This window comes from Palaemon carinicauda, chromosome 18 (genome assembly GCF_036898095.1).
Source record: "Palaemon carinicauda isolate YSFRI2023 chromosome 18, ASM3689809v2, whole genome shotgun sequence".
Classification (NCBI taxonomy): domain Eukaryota; kingdom Metazoa; phylum Arthropoda; class Malacostraca; order Decapoda; family Palaemonidae; genus Palaemon; species Palaemon carinicauda.
This window is the reverse complement of record NC_090742.1, coordinates 85,065,366-85,082,629: the sequence shown is the minus strand read 5'-3', so window position 1 is coordinate 85,082,629 and position 17,264 is coordinate 85,065,366. Positions and strand designations below refer to the sequence as shown.

The 17,264-nt window shown below is 32.2% G+C and overlaps 2 protein-coding genes across 2 annotated transcripts in view; both read left to right on the top strand.

Annotated features, from left to right (window-relative positions):
* The window catches only part of LOC137657922 (guanine nucleotide exchange factor DBS-like), a 664,479-nt gene that overhangs the window by 66,626 nt on the left and 580,589 nt on the right, over positions 1-17,264 (top strand). The window lies entirely within an intron of this gene.
* The window catches only part of LOC137657923 (uncharacterized), a 487,878-nt gene that overhangs the window by 285,211 nt on the left and 185,403 nt on the right, over positions 1-17,264 (top strand). The window lies entirely within an intron of this gene.

The window sequence follows — 17,264 nt, the reverse complement described above, 5'->3', positions numbered from 1 at the left end:
TAAAATTATATTTTACATCTAGTAAATATAGTTTTACGGCTGATACAAAAGAATATTGTCTGGTTTTGTAACATTTTGGAATTTTCATTTAAAAATAACTCGCCACTTTGCATACATAAATTTCAAATGAAGCATGGCAGTTTTGTTTGGTAAAGAATATGTTGCTATATATACAGGTATATGTATATATATATATATATATATATATATATATATATATATATATATATATATTATATATATCTATATATATGTGTATATATATATATATCTATATATATATATATATATACACAGTATATATAGAACAGTGACTATGTTTACGAAAGAAAATCATTAATACAAATTACGTCTTCGTGATAAGCTTAATGTGTTTTTTTTTTATTCTGGATGTAAAGAAAGATTTAAATATTTAGTTATAATCTATAGAAATAATTAAAACATATATATATATATATATATATATATATATATATATATATATATATATATATATATATGTGTGTGTGTATGTGGGTGTGTGTGTGGGTGTGTAAATATGTTTTTGCCTATTTCTTATTCCTAATACTGTTGTTCATATGTTTTTGAGAAGATTATGTTTTCTTATATTACTTATTATAAATTGATGTTGTGAACTTGACATTGGCTCATAAACTTAATACACCCCGCTATAGTCTTATGCCATCATCTTAACTTTGATATCTGTCATTATTTTTTTTCCTATTTTATTCTTTCTTTGACATTAAAGAGAATATAACGATTTTTTATGAAAGTAACTAACATAACCTCGAAATTCAGTCTAAGTATTATGCGTGCATTTTATTGTACATTAAGGAAGTTGTGAGTAAATTTTATGTGTTGGGTAAGGGGGTTGGTTGGCCAGTTATGTTGCGTGTTCTGCAGCTGTGTTCCTAATTAATAGTTTGGTCATTTAGTGGCATTCTTGGGACAGTGTTCCTTTACTTATTCTCTTTAATGGGAGGGAGGAACTTGCCGAATATATGCAGTATATATATATATATATATATATATATATATATATATATATATATATATATATATATATATATACATACATACATACATACATACATACATACATACATACATATATTTAAATGGGTAATGATTAGGATTTGATGAGAGAAGTTTGTGTTTACGTTGTATTATATGTAAGTAAAAAATACAACTGATAGTGTTGTATACACAGACTTAGGTATGATATACATATAAGAGGGTTTTCTTAATCAGCTTGGATGACATTCCAATAATATCTTAAGAAAAAATTTTCCTTATATCAGAGTATCTTTTTAAAAGTATTGTAGTATAATAATATTTCCGCTAATATATCTGTACGTATCATTATACAGAAATTAATATTACCTTTTGAGCACGATTGTTATTTAGGTAGTACCTGAAATTGTACGGAAATTTATGTTAATAAATCTGCCTAAGATGAATCACTTGAAGAAGTGGCCATGTATAGGAAGATATATTTTTTAGTGAAAGACAAACATGAACAGTTGTTGGTTAGTATTACTAAAAGATTATTTACTTCCCTATAAAGTTGTTTAAATAGATCTTACTTCCAGTATTAAAGCTCTCTTGATCCGAGGTGAAATATAAGCCAAGCACTGGTATAACTTCGGCAGACTTCCGCCATTTTTTCCTGCAGTTTACAAGAACTTTCCTTCCTTTCCCATTCGTCCCGGTTTGTTTTACGGCAATGGCAAATATTTCTGACATTTCTTTCCTCCATGGCTTCTTCCTTCCTGTCTCTGGCAAGCCAAAGTCGTCTGGTTGCCGCTTCTTCGTCCCATAACTTTTATTCCAAGGGAGGCTCAACGGACGCTAAATTCAGCCATAAACTTAAATAAGACCGTTGAGCAAGGGCGATGAAATTGAGTTTGAATGGAATTTCCGTCGTTTATAGGCTAGGAGGAAGTGACGTCGGAAAGTTTTCGTTGTATTTATCTTTTGTATTCTTAAAATCTATGTCCACCCTTTAATTTTTCTCTGCCGAATAGTTTTGTCCTCTCCAAACTTCTGTTTTATTCATATATTTTTTCCAACTGAACAAAATTGTTTTTCTCTATGATGAAATTGAAACTGTCATCCAACTATGAAACTTGTTCTTTATAAACCTCTGGCAAAGTTGGGTATTGAACTGATAACGTTTTGTTCAATTCAGTTTTAATAACAAGAGGCAAATGCATTCAACGATATATACAATGAAATGAGAGTTAAGAGTAGATGTTATTAAGGACGAGGTCATGAGGTTAAATTGAAACCTGAAACATGAAACTATGACTATTGATATTGATTCGGTTAAGCATCGGGAAGTGGATTAAATGGGTGATGATGATGGCGTTACAAAAGATCAGGAACAGACTTGAATTATCTATGGAAGACAAAGTAGGATTTTATTAAGGGTTTTTGAACTATTTCCCCTTTAAGAAAATATTGTATGTTGAATGTAAACTAGAGATAAAAGGTTGAAGCTGATGTAATGATATTGTCTGTGTATTATATAAGCTGAAAAAAAGGAATAAAGATACTAAGCGATTAAAAGGTTAGACTTGATGAAAAGATATGCAGAGACTGTGGACGACAATAGGTCTCTAAAATAGGTGTTTAATTCAGAAATGCTGAAAGAAAGGTCCAAAAAAAGAGAAATATAAATTGTGTAGTTGAAGTTTTATTGCGAATGACGTACCTCTACGATTCATTAGCCTAGGTACGAATGTGTATATATATATATATATATATATATATATATATATATATATATATATATATATATATAAATGTATAATGTAAATATAAAATGTGAAAATAACTAAATAACAGGAATTAAGTTTAAACGCACTCTCCTCACCAATTGACATGATGATTGGCAACACTTGACGCTAGGGAATCTCACTTCAGAGACCTAATCCCAGAAATGGGTTAGTTCTGAAGAGACGCATCCGATTCGCTGATAACACAATTGCCTTCGATTGGGGTCAGCCATTACCTCTCTCGGTACGATGTGTGAATCCGATTCAGTCGGCTTTTCTGCTTCTCTCGACTTTCCCTCGAACACACGTTTCCCAGATTCAGGCGTTTGGAGATTTATCCTCTCATTGTGATGTTGCTTTTAGGCCCTAAACATTGTGTAGTCGTCCATGATATCCTGTTTGTTCGTGGCTACTTCTACTGGATCTTCTCATTTCACGTCTTTGTCGTTTAAAGGTACTATGTGAATTAGTATCTTACATGATTTCGCTTTGTAACTTGATTGCGATTACTATGCCATTGTTTTCCTATTTTTTTTTTCTGATAAATAGGATTAAATTACATGGTAGAATATCCATGATTTAATTTTAGTTAATACCGTCTGATATTAAGCGGCCTCTAAATTCTTTTTTTCTCATGGTATCCTACAAAATAATGTGTTCTGTCAGAAATGTTTTTTGTATTGAGATTACTTAAAAGATCATTCAGAGTAGTTACTCTAGTTGATTAGAATACTTTGTTACATAATTTCCACTGCTGATTTTCATTTAAATGATCATGTTAGGATTGATACTTGGATAGGTGACAGTGGGCCATAATGAGACCTGGAAAGTCAGCTGAAAGTTATTGGGCAGAAACACGTGATTTACCTAATTAATATGGTTTCACGTTTAATACCCGCAAAAAACTATATATATATATATATATATATATATATATATATATATATATATATATATATATATATATATAAATATATATATATACACATATATAAACGAAAACTTAATGAAGAGAAGAGCAAAGTTTTGTCGTTCCATGTGATCCTTTTTCTGGTATTTCTTTTCGGGTAGGTGTTAAAATAACATCACCGACTATCGAAGGATTTTTTTTTTTTGAACTTTTATATTTTTGGCCTGTTTTAGTCTTTTCATTCTTTTTTCTTTGTTACAGAAAGCTTTTCGAGAGCAATCCAAGAATAAATAATATGTGAGAGAAAAATTGTGAATCCTTGTGAAAATTCGAATTTTTATTACCACATTTTGTACTAAAAGTATCTACGTTCCTCCCCTCTCTTGGCAATTAAGCAGTTCTAGAGAACTGGCCATTAGACCCGGTGGAAGCAAAGGCACCAAGAGAGTTTCATTAACATAAATTTAGAGCACTTTTATCTTTGGGATAAAAGTCTTCGTTTTACTCCCTTTTCCATTTAAAACCGATTTAGGTTTTATTCGTCGAGAGAGGCATGTTTGTATACATATTCAGTACGTATGTAGGTAAGTCCGTGTATAAATCGTATGTGGATTATATTCCCATTTCTCTCGTCCTTTTTCCCGTTGAGTATAGACGTACGGTACTCATTTCCATATACTTACCCAGATGAGGCTGTTAACCATTTACAGTAGGCTACACGTAGGTCAACTGGTGTGCGGTAGGCGGGATCAACTCATGGGCGTTGGTTTTATATTTTTCCAGAAATATAGGATTGAGCTACGACTGCCTCATATATATATATATATATATATATATATATATATATATATATATATATATATATATATATATATATATACAGTATATATATGAAAATGGAGCACATATCATAAGTTTCTGTTCAGCAAACAATTTTGTCATTGGATGTACTCTTTTTCAACACAAGAACATCCATAAGTATATATGGACTTCACCATGTGGCAATTACAAATATGAAATAGATCACATAGCCATTAATAAAGAGAGAAGGAGGACTGAGAAATGTAAGAAGTTATAGAGGTGTAGATATTGGTAGTGATCACCAGCTCCTCAGTGCCACACTGAAATTAAAACTGAAAGCACCCAACAGAGAGATGGATAGAAGCACAGAGAAACAGTTGCAATTGAATGTAGGAATCGATTAAAAGTCTTAGAAACTTTAAGAGACGAAGAACAGACTATGAAAGAAGAATGGTGTTATATTAAGAACATATAAAAGTCAGTTGGTAGTGAAGTCTTGGGAAACGCAATTACAAGGAGAAAGCCGTGGATATCAAATGATACTATGGATACTATAAAAAGGAGACAAAGACAGAAAGTAATTGTTGAAAATTTTCGAGTAAGTAATGAAAATTACAAGGTAGAGCATGCTAAGTATTCCTGCATTGACAGTGAGGTCAAAAGAAAAGCCAGGAATGACTGGAGAGAATATTTAGACAGTAAAGCAGATAGGACTGACAAAGCTATGAATTCAGGAAGTGGCTATGGTGTGAGAATTGCTCATAGAATTATCCATGAAATTTCAATGGGGGCAAAGAAGAAGAAACACATACCCATCAAAAAGAGAGATGGCTCTGTTATAGCAACAGAAGAGGAAGAAAGACAACGTTGGATGGAACACTTTAGTGAGGTTATGAATAGGAGATATGAAGGGAATAATATGATTGATATAACTGAAGATGATGATGACCTTGATGTGCCCATACATGAATTCAGTGTGTTTGAAGTCGAAGCTATCCTAAAAAACTAAAGAGATGAAAAGCCCCAGGATACGATGGAATAATTGCCAACATAATACTGGCCGAAAATGAAGTGACTTCCGAACTACTTACAAGATTATTTTGTGGAATGTGGCATGAACAGGCAAAACCTGATGAATGGGAGTTATTAGTGTTGGTGAAAATAGAAAAAAAAAGGAGAGACCTGACTGATTGCAATAATTACAGAGGCATAACACTTACGTCAGTTGGTATGAAAATATATAGTATGCTTATTCTAAAGAGACTGGAGAAATAGATTGATGAAAAGCTGAGAGATGAACAAGCAGGATTTAGAAAAGGTAGAAGTTACACTGACCAAATTTTCATTTTGAGACATGTACAGCAATGCGTAGAATATAGAATTCCCCTTTTGATGGCATTTGTGGACTATGAGAAAGCCTTTGATTGTGTGCACCGACCAATTTTGTGGAGTCCTGCGTTATTATGGAATTCCTCTTAAATATTTAAATTTTATTAAGTCTGTTCATGGGCATAGCAAGTGCAAAGTTAATGTTAATGGAGTCATATCAAATGAATTTCCAGTAAACAGCGGAGAACTCCAAGGGAATGTGTTGTCACCTATGGTGTTTATCCTCCGCATGGATTTTGTAATGCATAGAACTGTCAGAGATGGTGGAGAAGGATTGGACTGGATTGGTGATAGCAGACCTAGTGTATGCTGATGATGTTGTCCTTGTTAGCAGAACACCACAGGATTTGCAATACTTGTTTGCCAGAATGCATGAAATATCACACGAGGTTTGGCTGAAGATAAATAGAAGAAAGGCAGAGATGATGAGAACGGAGTATGCAATGGCAGATGAAATATCATTGAAAGGAGAAAGGATTAAGGAGGTAGAATAATTTAAGTATTTAGGAACTATGATCTCCAATACAGGGTCTTTAGAATTAGAGTTTAGTGAAAGATTGAAAAAAGCAAATCAGACAATGGCTAATTTAAGTAAAATTTATAAATCAAATCTGAAAATACTTATAAAAATAAGACAATATGTCAGTTTAGTGAGATCGGTGTTCCTCTAAGGACATGAGTCATGGTATGATAATGAAACAATCTCCAATAAAATTAATAGATTTGAGAACAAAGCTGTCAGAAGGATATTTGGAGTTAAATGGCAGGGCATGATTAGAAATGAAACTATAAGAGAGATTACCCAAGTGCCATATGTGGATGAGATCATGATGAGGGGTATATGGATATGGATTGGGCATGCTCTTCGCCCTCCCCAAGAGAGATTAGTTCACCAAACGTTCAGCTGGGCTCCACAAGGCACTAGACGAGTTGGAAGACCCAGGCCTACATGGCTGAGGACTATGAAGCACGAAGTAGGAGATGATGAATGGAGAAGTATTGAATGGAAAGCTGAAGATTGAGACGACTGGCGAAATCTAACAGAAGCCTTTTGCGTCAATAGGCGTAGGAAGAGGTGATATATATATATATATATATATATATATATATATATATATATATATATATATATGTGTGTGTGTGTGTGTGTGTGTGTGTATATATATATAATGTGTGTGTGATAGAGAGAGAGAGAGAGAGAGAGAGAGAGAGAGAGAGAGAGAGTAGTAGTAGTAGTAGTAGTAGTAGTAGTAGTAGTAGTAGTAGTAGTTAGCAATACTATTTTGTCTGGCGTTCCAAACAGTGAACAGTGAAGGTAGATTATTTTAAAACCTTGCGCCATACCAGTTATTACCACTAGGAACAATATATTCAGCGTGAACTTCGCAGTTATTGCTCGACATTGGAAATACAAAAGCACCTTAATTTAGCAACCAAGCTTCAGAACCTGACGTACTAGAACATTAACCTTCGCAGCTTCAATTCCCATGGTAGAAGCAAAAACACACCAGTTCAAAATGCCCAAAAAAGTATTCCATATAGTGCAACTGTTTTGAAGATCTTGCCATTCAATCTTTTGCTTATCAATATTCTTTAAGGTGCAAAACGTCTCTAAATTTGATAAACATTTTCAAGTAGAACGACATTTCTATCAAAGAAGGATTGTAGCTTGGGTAGTAGTAATAATAATAATAATAATAATAATAATAATAATAATAATAATAATAAATAATGTCTTCATTGTTATGAAAATAAAGTTTTTTCACCATTTTTAGTATTTACTGATTGATTGGTTGTTGTTTCTAATGTTTTCATCACAATTACTTAACAGTGACTAGATTAGATGATATTCAAAAAAAATTTTCCGGATATCTTTAGTCTACTCATTTGCTTTGCAATCAAATATATTTTTACCATAGTTATTTAGATGCCTTTTGATATGTAAATAAACCATTCAGTTAACCAGCAAATACGGAACATATTTGGCCTGAAAGAAGCATTCGACTTTAGTATTTATTTCTTCTGGTGGCTGCCTTCATTATACTGTCTTACGTCTAGATGTGTAGAAAAAGGAAAAAAGTGTCGCTTTCCACCTCGAAAATATATACGGCTGTTCCCAGCCTCCAGCTTCCCTCTCGTTTTATATGTAAACGACTCAAATACCATCTGCCTCCTGACGAAGGGAGGAAGGAATGGACGGGAAAGGTAATCGTCGTGTTGGACAAGGCTATATTTCACTTGCGTTGCTTTCTTTGTTGGCAGATACAAAGACACGCAGAGAGAGAGAGAGAGAGAGAGAGAGAGAGAGAGAGAGAGAGAGAGAGAGAGAGAGAGAGAGAGAGAGAGCATTGCTGTATTTAAAAGACTTCTATTTGACAATATCTTTTTTAGATAAACATGTATATATATATATATATATATATATATATATATATATATATATATATATATATATATATATATCAGCCAGGATTCATTCCTAGCTTCAGAATTGAAACAAAACTAGATGGTGGCTTCCAATCAAAAGAGATGAAAGCTTTTTTAGATTCTGCTCTAAATATTCTTGTCGAATCCAGGTATCTGTAATTGAAATCGGAATCAACCCATGTCCACTTTAATAGCTTTTGCCTAAGTTTGTAATAGGTGGCCATGTATTAAAGTATTGACATAAACAGGCTTTTTTTTCCTCTAATATTGAGCAACAGATAGTTTTTAATATCTTGGTATTTGATGTCGTTAAGCTATAAGGCGAGATGCTAGCAACTTCACTCCTAAGGATTTTCTGAGATAGCAGAATGCTGAACTATTCTAGTAGCAACCCTTCAAGGGGAAAATGTTGAAATATGATTCCTGATTAGCCTACATAGATTTTGTATTAATAATTCTTGTCTATAGCTTTGAACCATACAAAAATTAGACTTCGTTTTCAGCAGTTATACTAATGAATAATTTTTCGAATTAGATTAAAGGTAGTGATTTTGTGATCTTGGTTGTGGTTATGACCTTGGTCTTGACCATAACCTTTGTGTAATGAAGGTATGAATGGAAGATTTATCGCGTCAACAATGCTCTGAGAATGTTATTTTTGTTTATAATAGCAGTATTAGTAATGTTAATAATGGTTAATGACTCAAATAAATTATGTAATGTGTTTAATCTAAGTAAAATTAATTTCCAATGAAAACCATATCTCTTACATAATTCTACACATTATATTATTTTATTATTTCTGGCATCCTTTTGTAAATTATGAATAATATCAATATTACAAGATAAGCTATAACCCTAGGTGGAAAACCAAGGTGCTGTATGTCCAAGGGCTCCAACTGGAAATAATAGCCCAGTGAGGAAAGGAAACAAGGAAATGAATAAACTACAAGAGAATTAATAAACAATCAAAATAAAAGAAAAATTGAGAACAGTAACGACATTGAATTAGATCTTTCATACATAGATTATAAAAACTTGAAAAAAAATAAGAGAAAGATAAATAGAATAACAACGTGCCCGAGTGTACCCTCAAGCAAGAGAACTCTAATCCAAAGCAATGGAAGGCCATGGTACAGAGGCTATGGCATTACCCTATACTAGAAAACAATGGCTTGATTTTGGAGTGTCCTTCTAGAAGAGCTGCTTACCATAGCTAAAGAGTTTTTTCCTACCCTTACCAAGAGGAAAGTAGCCACTGATAAATTATGGATCTCAGTGTTGTCAGGTGTACGGGGACATAAGAGAATGTGGAAAGAATATGCCAGACTATTCGGGTATGAGTAGGCAGAGAGAAAATGAGCCGTAACCATTGAGAGGTATCCAATACAGTACTGTCTGATCAGTAAAATGACCCAATAAATTTCGTAGTGGTAGTATCTCTACGGGTAGCTGGTGCCTTAGCCAACCTACTACCTGCGTTAGTTGTGAATGAATGAATACTTGTTACTAGATAAAGAAACCATGTGTGTTCTTGGAATACATTGCGCATTGGAATTATACAATATTATTATATATTCAGTTGAATAAAACATATATTTTAGTTCATCAAATCTGCGGTTGTCTCGGTTCATCTTTTAACAATGTGAAATATTTGTTTCAACTATACAGTACACCCGTTTAATCTCGATTACTTATAGTTCTTTGGTAACGAAAAAGGGACAACAGCTACATGAAGCATCTCTCTCTCTCTCTCTCTCTCTCTCTCTCTCTCTCTCAGTAAAAAAGTGCATGATCAGAATGTATCTCTCTCTCTCTCTCTCTCTCTCTCTCTCTCTCTCTCAGTAAAAAAGTGCATGATCAGAATGTATCTCTCTCTCTCTCTCTCTCTCTCTCTCTCTCTCTCTCTCAAGTAGAAAAATTGTGATCGTGATTTATTCGTTCCTTCTATTTTTGTTTTGTTTTTGTTTTTTGGCATTGGACAAATATTTAAATGTGTTTTATTGTTACATCTCGTTGTTTGGATCGCATGTAATTACTTTTAAATCACATGAATTATCGTGATGTTGAGAAATATCCTGGAAATGGAGTTTTTGAGTTTCATTAATCAGTTCACCAATTAATCGAATGTAGTTCAATAAGCTAGTGAATTCCAATTGAACAGAAATGGACCGGTCCTGTAATGGTAATTTTGTAGAGTAATTGTTTTACCTGCGAATAGATTAATCATTTGGAGCGGAAATAGTGGCTGGTTCAGAACGAGAAAAACTTAACAAATAAGCGGTTTAATAAATTCTGTGTATGAGAGAGAGAGAGAGAGAGAGAGAGAGAGAGAGAGAGAGAGAAAATTGTGTGTACATAAGATTCCTTTTTGTTCTCTTCGATATTCTTCTTCGTTCATTTTCTGGAGAGTTTAAGTTCGCCTCTTTTTCTCTCCTCCAAGTTGATTGCATTGGCCGTAGATGGGTTGAAGAGAGGGGATGGTATGTGATGGGGCTTAGATTGGATGCTTTGTTTGTATATATGTGTGTGTAGTTGGGTGATAGGGTCTGAAGGTTATGCACAGATGCAGATAAACACACACACACACTATATATATATATATATATATATATATATATATATATTATATATATACATATATATATATATATATATATATATATATATATATATATATATACATAAATAATTATATGTGTATATATGTAACACGTAACCTGTGGTCAACATTTTCAAATGATGTATACTTTTCCCCGAAAGACCCACAGCATAAAAAAGGCGCTGTGCCTGATTTGCAATCTCACATCCTAAACCGAGTCGTGCAGGACATGCATGCATGAAATTGACGTCTAGATATCAGGTTATTAAAGCGTCGAGACGTGATGATGTCTTTCTCTCCTAAATTTCTACTCATTTGGGGTAGGAAGAATAGGAATTTAGTCTTTTATCTTTCTTTTGCTTCCATATAAATGATTCCTTTCTTATAAAGTTTACACACACACAATATATATATGTATATATATATATATATATATATATATATATATATATGTGTGTGTGTGTGTGTGTGTGTGTGTGTGTGTATTCACACACACACACATATATATATATATATATATATACATATACACACACATATTACATACAATTGTATTAGTGGCATTATTGTGTTCCGTACGGGAAGCTTCACATTTGCGTAGTTTCTTTAAATTTTGGTGTAAATGTTTGGTGTAATATATTCCTTGATTCCATATATTCTGTCACGATAATGGTTTAGTCACATTATAGAAGTCAAGAAAGAATGGACGAGTCGTAAGTCATGGCTAGTACATGATGGAACCGAATGGGGTCAATGGCAAAAAAGAACGATAGTTCTTTCATGATAGAGGTGCATGGCAATGTTCTACGTAATGTTGATAAACTGTCTTTTAAGTTATTCAGATGAATGAACTAGTAAGGATAAATGTGAAAAATCATCACCAGGTGAACACACAAACATGGTAAAACTGCAATCAACCATGGTACCCAGCCGATGTAAATATTCCCTAAGAATAGCTTCACTTATTCTCAAAGAACAGTTGGAATCTGCGGCAGTACCAGATGTTGCAATACCGCTGGATAAGCTGTTTCTTCAACTGCGTCCTTGCGCCAGAGAGTAACGTACTGCATTATTGGGCACTCTGGTTGAACTTTAACGAGGGCGTCTTCGCCGCTGGGTAATACCATGTTGTCTAAAACTGGGCCAGAGTACCGATTCCAAGGAAGCTTTTCATGACCGTGGCGTTAAAGGCGATAGGTCTTTGGCGGCGTGCTGGTTAGGCTCTTGGCTCACTAACCTCTCTCTTCTTCATGTCGTAAACAAGGAATTGTCCTTGAGATGAATTATATTGAATCAATATGTCAATATGTGCTTCATACATATTTTGACGTGATCATAAGTGTATATATATATATATATATATATATATATATATATATATATATATGATCATTATTTTTATTATTATTATTATTATTATTATTATTAGCCAAGCTAAAATCCAAGTTGGAAAAGCAAGATGCTATAAGCCCAAGGGCTCCAACAGGGAAAATAATCCAGTGAGGAAAGGAAAAAAGGAAATAAATAAATGGTAGGAGAAAAAATTAACAATAGAATGTTTTGAAAACAGTAACAACATCAAAAGATATGCCATATATAAACTATAAAAAGACTTATGACAGCCTGTTGAACATAAAAACATTTGCTGCAAGTTCTACTGATTCAACTACCCGATTAGGAAGATCATTCCACAACTTGGTCACAGCTGGAATAAAACTTCTATAATACTGTATAGCTTTGAGCCTCATGATGGAGAAGGCCTGAACATTGGAATTAATTGCATGCCTAGTATTATGAACAGGATGGAACTGTCCAGGAAGATGTGAATGTAATGAATGGTCAGTATTATGAAAAATCTTGTATGCATATATATATATATATATATATATATATATATATATACATGTACATATTTATATATATGTATATATATGATATATATATGTATATGTATATATTTATATTTATACATATATATATGTATATGTATATATATATATATATGTATATATATATGTATATATATATATATGTTTGTATATATACAGTATATATATATGTATGTATATATATATATATATATATATATATGTAATGAAATTTTGCTCCAATTTAAAAGCAACTCATCCATTGTTTTATTTTTATGCTTTTTTATGCTGAATAATTGAATAACCCCCTGTACCGAAAAATGCAGCATTAGACGCTTCGAAATTAGTTTCTCCGAAGTCTCATCAACATCGGGTTGAACACCTTTATACACATTGCTCTATTTGCCTCCATCTTGCAATGCACTCTTGCACTTCCTGGGTGTTGGTGGCCTTCTTCTTCTTCTTCTTCTTCTTCTTCTTCTTCTTATTAGCCACGCCACAACCCTCATTGGAAAGGCAGAATACTCCAAGTGTGGAAAGGAAATAGAAAAGTAACGAATAAACTATATCAAAAGAAATGATAGAAAATTGCAAAATATATTAAGACCAGTAAAAGCATTACTAGATATGTCAATATATAATCTAAAAAATGAAAATTATGTCAACCTGTTTTGACAGAAAAGCATTTGTAACAAGTTTGAACTTTTGAAGTTCCACTGATTCAACTGCCTAATTAGGAAGAGATTTCCACAAGCGGATGATCGGTGGAATGAAAACTTCTAGAATACAATGAATATTATTGAGCCTTATGATGGATAGGGCAAAGCTTTTAGAATTAACTGCATACCCAGTTTTATGTACTGGATGGTACAGTCTAGGAAGATCTGAATGCAAAGGATGACCAGGATTATGAAAACTCTGAACGACGGTGAGAGATCAACATCTAGGTCGATCAGGGACGTGGAGTTAGAGAGACCGCAAGTTTTTGTTCAACAATTCAAGATAAAAGTCTAGCGCTAAAGATCTGTCAGGAAAACAATATTCAAAACATGGCAGAATGAAAGATTTAAATAATTTCTTCAGGATAGACAGTTCCCCAATGATTTGCACAATTGAAGAAGAAAAAGAACCGGATGTTTTTCTCAAAAGTAAATTCCCAACCAAGAATTAGAATTTCAAACGAGTTGAATACATCTTTATATATCCGGCGCATTTTAGGTCTTTCTCTCTTCGCCCCACCTAATTTTTTCGAATTTACTTTCAGAAACTTTTGTCGTCCTTCCTTTTCACATTAAAGATCCATCTGAAAACAAAATCTTACCCTTTTTTTCAAGTATCTTTTTTTTGTCCTTCTCATTCATATTTTCGTCTTAAACTATGCAAGCAGTTTATCTTAACGGCTTCAACTTATTTTCTCTTAACATCTACTCTTCCCTTCCATAAAAAAAAGTTGGCTCAACCGTATCTACGTCCATTCATATTTTGGTGTCCAAAGTACTTCAAATCTATTCTTCATCTTTTGCTTCACCTCTCTTGATTATACTATTCTCCATCCTCTTTTATTATATTTGCTTCCAAAAAACCTTTACAAATCAAAGAGTTCAATTCTTCTACTTTTTATATGAATGTTCATTGCTCCATCTTCCTAATTTCTGTTAACCCATAGTCTTCTTTTACGTTGACACCAGCCATTTTCCTTACTTCACCTTACACACATTAATTTCTTTCTAGAAAGTTATTGAGTCCTTTGACTGGCCAGACATTACTGCATTGGATCTCTCTCTCTCTCTCTCTCTCTCTCTCTCTCTCTCTCTCTCTCTGATTACGGCTCCTTTTCTCTTTGCCTGCACTTACACCAAATAGTCTGGCCTATTCTTACCACATTATCCTCTGTCCTCGTACACCTAACAACACTTGAGATTACCAAGCAAATCCTCTTCTTTCAAGGAGTTAACTACTGCAATGTAATTGTTCAGTGGCTACTTTCCTCTTGGTAGAAGTAGAAGAGACTCTTTAGCTATGGTAAGCAGCTCTTCTAGGAGAAGGACACTCCAAAATAAAACCATTGTTCTCTTGTCTTGAGTAGTGCCCTAGCCTCTGTACCATGGCCTAGCACTGTTTTGGATTAGAGTTCTCTTGCCTGGGGGTTCACTTGGGCATGCTGTCCTATCCTATTTCTCCTTCTCCTCTTGTTTTTTGAAGTTTTTAGGGTTTATATGTGAAGGATCTAACTTAATGTTGTTACTGTTCATGAAATATTTTATTTTGTTTATTCCTCTCTTGTAGTTTGTTTATTTCTTTGTTTCCTTTCCTCACTGGGCTATTTTTCCTTGTTAGAGCCCTTGGGCTTTAGCATCTTGCTTTTCCAACTAAGGTTATAGCCTAGCTTGTAATAAAAATAATAATAATAATAATAATAATAATAATAATATGTATGCTATGTTCGATGTAAAAGGGTAATTAAGAACACTAACGACGATGCACAAAGTTTAAACCCATCTTTGGCCTATGTTAAAGTATGCAAAATGTGCAATCATAGTTTTCAATATCGTGCTAGGATGTACAATACCATGCTTCTTTGAAGCCAGTTTTATGACGCGAAAGCTGTAACTCTGCTCAAATTTTGGTTAGTTATTTAAATTCAGCCTGTTTTTAGGATGAGAGCTCTACAATATTTTTCATAAATAGAACTTGGGGATACTGATTTTTCAAAAATATTGTTATCAAACTATATATATATATATATATATATATATATAGTGATGGATATAAATATTTTTAGTTTTAATCTTTTTCCCTTAGTATTTCATCGATGTTTTTTTTTCTTGAAAAACAAATACTGATTGATATAGTTCATTTTCATATCTTACAAGTGTTTGGTAATATATAATGATGTAATTAATAAATGATTTAAATATTGGTATATTATGCCTAGTGCAAAAAATACTTAGAAATACTATGATATATTATTTAGTTATCCTTCAAATGACAATCTTGAGTGTTTGTTTGTGTATATGTCATACGTATATATATGTATGAAAAAAACTTAAATTGAAAATAAATCTCTTTTGAAGGAAGTGTCGTTCCAGTTTAGGCTTTCATTCTTTGATATATATATATATATATATATATATATTATATATATATATATATATATATATTTATATATATATATATATTTATATGTGTGTATATATATGTGTGTATATATGTATATATATATATATATATATATGTGTGTGTATATATGTATATATATATATGTGTATATAAATATATATATATGTGTATATAAATATATATATATATATATATATACGTATATATATATATATATATATATAATATATATATATATATATATATATATAATATATATATATATATATGTATATATATATGTATGTATGTGTATATGTATATATATATATATATATATATACATATACATATACATACTGTATCATGTTGGTAAGTCTGCTTATCTATGTAGTCAGATGCGAGACAAAGATTGAGAGCCTATACTCAAACAACATTTGCTGCAAAAGAGAATTTTCGTTATTTTCACTTTTCTCATTTCTCTCTTCGGGACGTTGAAAGGTATGAGTCTGGAGAGTAAAAAAAACAAATTTCGTCTCGATGTCAGTGTTAAACCTTTACTTTTCCAAAGTTATTATTGGGTTTGTTATGTTGGCGGAAAGTACTGAAGCAATTATGAAATTCTGATCCTTAAGATCTAATCCCTCCTCTTAATCTTACTTTATCACCTTACTTATATTATATATTATATATATATATATATATTGTATATAGCTTATTATCACGTGTACTAGTAACATACCTGTGAAATTGAAAACAGTAGTTATTGTGTTATAATGTGTTATTATTATTATTGTTATTTTATTATTATTATTATTATTATTATTATTATTATTATATTATGTATGTAATATTGATAATATTTCCAATGGTAGTGTACTCTGAAAATGGGTTTTATTTTTAATAAGTGGTCCAGTCGTGATGTGTCTGTTAATTATTAAATCTGTCAGTGACTAATGTCTTGATTTTCGCTCAGAATACATTTTTATTGCAATGTATAATGTATGTATATATGTATGTATACTGTTTCGCTCTGATATTTTACTGAATGTTTTATTTTGTATTTTTCTCTAATGTAAAATCTATGTCATTTTTATTCCGTTTTAGTATATAGAAAGGAAATTTTAGTTTATTTATGCTTCCGTAATTTTTCCCCAATAGTGTACAAAAAATTATATGGATGGAAAATATAAAGATTGGCATTCTGTGTCGAGTTTAACTTGATATTCATTGTTCAGTGCAGGTAATCGAGCCGAAGTGATTATAGTAGCAAATGTCTTTTCCGTGTAGAAAATTACATTTTTTACTGCAGTGAAAGAGAGTGAAACTTACTTGTCACGTAATATCGTAGGAGTTAATTAACGCGGGCTAATGCCACGCAAACTCAT